General features: G+C 34.9%; 1 long non-coding RNA gene across 1 annotated transcript; it reads right to left on the bottom strand.

Moving 5' to 3' along the window:
* Positions 1 to 3,511: 3,511 nt before the first annotated feature.
* On the bottom strand, positions 3,512 to 6,543 carry LOC112008442 (uncharacterized). Its single transcript, XR_002882558.2, has 3 exons — positions 6,405 to 6,543; positions 6,063 to 6,316; positions 3,512 to 3,833 (listed from the first exon to the last, which is right to left on the bottom strand). It is a non-coding gene; the product is annotated as an uncharacterized LOC112008442 (long non-coding RNA).
* Between the last annotated feature and the right edge of the window lie 957 nt (positions 6,544 to 7,500).

Raw genomic sequence — 7,500 nt, 5'->3', positions numbered from 1 at the left:
GCTCTAATTCAACTAGTACCTCATTTTTTTTATAAGTTTTAGGTTAAGGATGAGATTGTGAGTTTAAGACTCATTAGGTGTGTATATTAAAACTGCTCTTGTATGTTGATGCAATGTTACCAAAGCATCAAGACACCTTGGCTGACACCTACTAATCACTACAAATCCAACACCTAGCTCCTTGATTTGCATTTTTATGAGGGCATGAAAAGCCTTAGTCCAACTAGTAAGAGTTGGTAGTATGAAATCACTTTGCATAAATGAATTATTAGGGATGGCCATACCCATTGGGTAATGGATATCCAACCTTACCCAATCCAAATGTTTCAAGTAATACTTGGTTCTTCATGGGTAGAGCTTAACTGGGTAGGGTATGGATATTATCCGAATTGTTCGGGTAGGGTATAGATATTATCCAAACTCGAACCGTATTTGAAAAAAAAAAAAAACCTAAACCTCTTTCACTCATCGTCACTCACATTCTCTCTGCCTCTCCTCAGTCCTCACTGACACTTTCACTTTCTCAGAGCTCTCCAGTCTATGCTTCTCCTTACCATCACTCTCTCTGTGTTCTCTCTCTCTCTTCCATGGTTAAGCTTTCGAACCCCACAGCTACCATGGACAACCAGAAGAACAAGAAGAAGAAGAAGACAAAGTCTTTAGGACCAAAGGCCAAATCCATGAAAGTATCAGAGCCTCCAAAATCGAACCCGTTCGAGAACATTTAGTCTTGAAGGAAATTCGATATTCTCGGAAAGAAGCGAAAAAGGCGAAGAGCGCCACATTGGTCTTGCTCGCTCTCTCGGCATCTAGAAGAGGAAGCAGACTCTACTCAAAGAGTACGAGCAAAGAATGAAGTCTTCGGTTTTCTTGGATAATCAAATTGGAGAACAAGGAGAAGCGCTTCTCGAATTTGATAAAGCCCTTCTTCGATCTCAGCGCCACCGTTAGGTTAGGGTTCTTATTTTGATGATCGAAATTGAGACTTGTTTTTAACGTTTTCAAAGTTTTGGTTTGGTTTGGTTTGGTTTGGTTGTTGTAGTTGAATTGGGGAAAAAGAGCAAGTTTAATTTAGAGGAAGAAGAAGAAGAAGAAGATGGTTTTGGTTTAATTTAGAGGGAGTGAGATTTTTTATTTAAATAATAAAATTTCAATCTCTATCTCAAAAAAAAAAAAAAAAAAAAAAAAAAAAAAATAGAAGAAGCAAATACAAACTAATCAATAATTTTTAATTTTTTTATTAGTTTTTTCTTTTTTAAGATGTTTTTAAGTTAAAATGATTTGGATTAAAAAAAATAATTTAATAGGTTTCGGGTAGGGTATAAATATCCATGGATAATAAATTTGGGTAAGATTTAAGTATGGATAATAATGAGTATTCATATTCGGATATTCATGGGCAAACTTTTTGGGTAGGGTATGGGTATACCTAATCCATACCCTACCCATGGCCATCCTTAGTTATATATATATAGCCAAAACTGAGAAAAAATTCAATTAGATTCTAAATTGAATTCCAATTGTTGTCTAATTTTGCGTCATGTGTTCTATTTTTTTTTTCTTTTTAAATTGTTCTAGGTGAGTTAATATTGTGCAAATGAAGAAAAGTTCAATAAATAAACTATATATATATATATATATAATAAAAAATAAAAAAAACCCCAATAAAAAAAAGAGAGTAAAACCTATATCCAAAAAAAAAAGCAAAACAAAAAGTTAGTAAAACTCATGTATATATCTATGGCTTAAAAAAGTGTATAACTCTTATTCTAGGTATAATTTGAACTCATATATGCCTATAATTGTGATTGTTTTTAATTGTATAGTGTATATGTATGAATTATACACTAGTTTTTTTATAACGAAATCAACAATTACCAAGCATTTGGACTTGAAATTTTCAGATTGCTGACAAACACCTTTAGTTGGAATTTTGCATAAAGGAATCATTCTCAAACTCAACCTAATGGGTAAATTGCATTCAAAGCCAAGATAATTTCTCCTATAGGAAGAGATGGGAAAAGGGTTGATAAGATAATAAAAAAAATGGGTTTGATTTACCTCCAGCATTTTTTTAACTGAAATCTCCTTTTGTTTTATTGAAAAACTGCTACATTATCCACTAACTAAATAAAATGTGGAGATTAAAACTCACTACCATTACTATTGTGTATTTAAGACAAAAGGAGACCTTCAGTTTAAAAAGTACTGAAAGTAAGCCAAACCCTGAAAAATGTTACACTAATGTGACATCCACTTATTCAAACTTCACTCTCCTTCCATAAAAAAAGTATTTTATATCAAATGATACAACGTTATCCGTATCAAAATTCAATAAATAGGAGACATGTGTGCAAATATAACTACTCATTAACACATGTTTTTCATTTGTTAGTGAATTAGTTATTTTTTTGTTGACATGTCTCACACTAATTGGATTTTGATATCGCTATACCAAATATTTTCTCCCTTCCATGAAATTTGCATTTTCCAGGGTGACGTTTTTTAATGGGTTGGACCCATTATGGGCTTAGGCCATGAGTTGGGCCACCCTTTAAGAGCTATTTTAGGTTCCCATTTGTAAGTGGGCAAGAACTTCGTAATATCGGCTGCCCACTTGACGTTTCTTTTGGTTCTACTACGTTAGGCTTTTCTTGTTGGCAGAATGAGTGCATGACCTAGACCATTTTATCCAAGTTTTGTTGGTTTACGGATTTGGATCTTTAGACTTGGGCCATTTGAGGCCCAGAGAAAATTGAGGCACGAACATATTTCCAAATTATGGTTGATTTTTCTCCCAAAAAAAAAAAAAATTTTGTAACATTTCATTGCGATTGGTGTAACATTTCATTGCAACAATGAATGGTCCATAAATTAAACTTGGTGTGTATGATATTTTTTTTTTTTCAATTTGGTGTAAACCCAAGATTCAAATGATAATCTAGTGGTAATGATGTCCTTTATAATGTTTCATATATGTGGTTTTAACCCTCTCCTTTCCCTACTATTTACATCTCAAAAAATAAAAAACTTTTAAAAGTGAAACCAACACTTTTTTTTTCCCTCTCACTTTCTTGACAGTTTAATGATATATTGAAATTGCCAAAGTCATTTTTGGCTCATCTAGATACCCTAGATGTGGTGAATTGCTTGAATGAGCCAGAGCACAATTCTTATCAAGCATAATGCTCTAGACTTTTTTGACTTATAGAAGGATAAGGAGGTGAAAAAATGAAAGCCTTATAAAATCCCAAGCTTATCTCAAAATGAGTACTTTACGGTCTACTTCTCAGCAAATGCCAAAAATTTCTATTTTAAATTGATGTGAATAATGTGCCAAATTTTATTTTATTTTATTTAAAGAAAATACTAAAGGTATTACAAGTTTTGCTAAGTAAAGCTTACAAAGTGTTGTGGTAATGGTTGTGATTGGTGAGTTTTTATCACTTCATAAATTAATATTTGAATTACCACTTTATAATTGGTGAATAGTGATGAATGAAATGTCAAATAAAACAAATTCAAAATTCTATTTGAGCAACTTACCCTGAATATTTCATTATCGTGTTACTGGATATACACACCACAAATATTTTTCTTGAATAATTCAGCATATGAAACAAATTCTAGTGAATCATAAACATTGTACAACACATAAAAGCAGCACCTTGTCCATCTAGACTAGTAGTGCTACCATTGATTATGAACAACGACATAATTGGCACAACATAAAACCAATTTAGATGTCCCATTTTGCTGATTAATTGTACCAACAAAACAATTGGTTTTTCTGTGCAAGTCTTCCAGTGGCATCTGAGCTGAGCATTATTGTCCTGCAATCATTCAACAGATATGAGGACTGTAAACAGATTTTAATTTTTAACAGCTCTAACCAAAGAAAAATATAGTTTAAAATTTGACCAACATGAAAATAAAAAGCTAAAATCGTAGCCATCTAATTGAACTTCCTTCTTTGGAATGTGTTCCACAACCTCCCCAATCAATCTGAGAAAAAGCAAGTGAAACCAAAATTTTGCCTTCACAATTTGTTGGTAATTGAATATTCTATCTAAAGGGAAGGGTTACAGAATTACAAAAGAGGAAGAATTACAAAAGTCTTTCTAAGGGAGGGCTATCTTCTTTCTAAGACTTAGAACAATTTTGGACCTTAACTTGAGAATTGGAACCTTGAGAATTGAACATTCTATTTGAACCTATCTTCTATCTTCGAAGTTTGTCCTTTTATAAATTAAATGAATCATGGTAAGTCTTCAAAAGTAACCTGAATTAGTAAAGTTAACTCAAGTTTTAATCTGTCAGTAGAAACTTGTAAAATATTACTATTGATGAGCAGTAGTCTGAGAATCTATTAAGTCTCTTTTTACACATGCTAGTGAACTGTAGTGACCTATGAACATCTATCTATATCTGTTTGGACTATTTTGGATTTGTCTAGAAGCTATTCACGTGTGCCAGTGAATAGTGGTCTATCCTAGTGAATAGTGATCTGTTGCAGTGAATAGTGATTTGTTGCAGTTGTTTGTTCGAGAGAACATGTCTGTCTATCTATCAATTTGTATCTGCGTAGTTATCATAATCTAGTGGATTAGAGTTATCTTCATACTGCCTAGACAGAGAGAATGCAAGAAGGAAGAGAGCAAGGAGGGCAGGGGTTCATTATGGATGGAGGGTGGAACTAATAGCTCTCTCTCCCCAATTAGGGGATTGCCTAACTTGCCTAGTGATTGAGCTGGACTTGAATTATAACGAAAAGAAACCTACAATGAGTATACACTATTCAATATTCACTATACAGATAAGCCCAATCCTAAACCATATACAACTACAAGCATCATAATAACAAAATTTGAAAGACCCAGAAGCTTTAAATTGCAGAAAAATCACAAAAGAGAGCGTTATAGAGGGAAGCAAGCCACAAGGCATTGAAGCCAATTGTATGTCACACTTGCCAAGCTCCTCCCTCACAACGTCCCTAACGTAAGTACTTTTGACTTGTTAACTGTCTTCAAATTCAATTGTGGCTCTCTTACTCATATAAATATTCCTCATCAGCTAGTACTGGACTTGTCGCTATATGGACACGGTTTCTACCAGATTTTCAAATGGCTAATCAAGCTTCATCTCGTGACTAACTTTAATAACTTTTATTGTCTACTTTAATAACTTCAAATTCAAATGCTAGCAAAGTTATTAAAATATCAAATTTAATAACTTTTATTGTGTGCTCTCGTGTCTCTGCGCACGTAGTAGCAGTTTTTGTCTTGCCTCTGCAAGAGTTGGCGTGACCTTCCGTGTGTGAGGTCTGGGTGGACTTTGGTTATTAAGGCAGCAATATCCGGTGGTGGTGGGTACCGTTGGTAGTGTGTAAATGGCTGAAGAACTGGAAGTTTTATGGAGTAAGTTATCCGTTACGGAGGAAGAGGGTGAAGGCGTTGAACTGGGTAGCAACAGTACCAGAGCTGCAAAGGAGGTAGGCAAAAATTGTGCTGTTTTGAAGATATTGACTCATAGAAGCGTTAGCCTGGACACCTTGAGGAAGAACCTGAGAATGCTGTGGAAAACTAATAAATGGGTCAGCTTCTCTGAGCTAGAAGCAGAGCTGTTCTTGGTCGAGTTTGGAGATGTGAAAGATAAAAAGAAAGTTTTAGAGATGAGCCCTTGGAGTTTTGAGAAACAACTGGTGATTATACAAGAGTTTGAAGGTGAGCTAACTCCAAAGGAGATGGACCTTAAATGGTCACCCTTCTGGATCCAGATTTTTAACCTTCCATTGATGAGCAGAACAAAAGAAACTGGCTGGGCGATTGGGTCCTCCTTGGGGGAAGTCATGGAGGTGGATGTACCTGATTCAGGAGTGCACTGGGGTAAGTGCCTTAGGGTGCGTGTCCGGATTGATGCTACAAAAAGACTAATCTGTGGCAAAAGAATCACCATTGAAGGTGGTGAGTCTAGATGGGTTCAGTTCAAGTACGAACGTCTCCCTAATTTTTGCTACTATTGTGGATTGCTAAGTCATGTACTCAAAGAGTGTCCTATATTACCTGATAAGGGTCGCAAGGAGGAGGAAAGCCTTCAATATGGGGCGTGGCTGCGTGGGGACCCATACGGAAGGTTTCAAAAAGAAACCCAGGGTCGTAGGGGCGTGGTCGTCGGAGGGAGGCTGGAATGGAAACATGACCAGTCCGGTGTGCTTGGGGAGAAGACCAAGGTTGGTGAGAATCATGTGACTGAGCCTGTGCACTTAGGCAGCAGTAGCTTGCCAGGGGTTGACGCAACTCTGGAGGCGCCCAAGCAACTAACAGTGACAACACATGGAAGTAGTAAGGGTGAGGGGGCAGGAGTGAAATCAGATTTTAAAACTTCCATTAAGATTGATAGCTCACCTGCCACTTACTGCACAAGGTCCGAAGTTGCAGAGGAGATGTAGTGGGAGAAAGTGCAAAACCAGGCTTTGAGGAAGGCGCCTAGTGAGGTAATCCCCATTCCTACATCAATTATTTCTATTTCTCCTTCAGTACCTGATCTCTCAGGATCAGAGGACGATATTCCTAGACATGGCAAAACGGGTCAGAATTTTCTGACCCGACCCAATCCGACCCAAACCCGATTTTTTTGATCCGAAGCAAAAACGGGTTGACCCGTGACCCGACCTGTGTTTTTTTGGGTCAACCCGACCCGACCCGCGACCCGACCCGAACCCGAACCATTTTTTTAAAACTTTTTTTTTTTTGGTAAAAAAATAGTAAAACTAAGAATATATTGGTTTAATTGTTTATTGTGAACTTTAAGGAAACAATTGATACATTTATATAACTATATGCAAATTACTTGAAAGATAAATTGTTGAACATTCTGTAATGAGTAAATATTTTTAGATATCAAATAGCAAAATACATGCCAAGATAATCTGGTTACAGTAGAGTTAAAAACATAGATTTAAAATTGTAGATATGTGAGAAATATTCACAAGTGTGAAAATAGTGAACCTAAAGTATCAAATTAGCATAAATTATGAATACTTAGACCTATTTTTTAATAATTTATGTCCAAAATAAACGGTTTTTCAAAATAAACTATGATATTTCCTAGAGTGTGTGTTGCTTAACAATAATATGATATTCATAAAAGAGACCATGTATAAATAAGTAAGCAATCAAATTTTAAAGTATATCTCAAATTGAAATAGAGTGTCAACCACAACTGATAATAGATTATAAAATTAATTTTCAAGATTGTAAATTTCTTATATATTTTTATTCTTTATCAAATGAGTTATCCAATAAGTCATTTGTAATTTTGTTTTATATTTGGAATGTTGATATTGTGTAGAAATAAAACTTGTGTGTTTGTTTTACTTATCTTTGTGTTATTTTGTTTTAGATAGTAATGTTAGGATTTGTATAATTTTAAAATTGTTGAATAAGTATTAATAAGTTTAACTGAGTTCATTCTTGATATAAGTGGTGAATTCAAAATAAT

This window comes from Quercus suber, unplaced genomic scaffold, assembly GCF_002906115.3.
Source record: "Quercus suber isolate HL8 unplaced genomic scaffold, Cork oak 2.0 scaffold_443, whole genome shotgun sequence".
Classification (NCBI taxonomy): domain Eukaryota; kingdom Viridiplantae; phylum Streptophyta; class Magnoliopsida; order Fagales; family Fagaceae; genus Quercus; species Quercus suber.
This window is presented reverse-complemented; position numbering and strand designations above follow the sequence as displayed.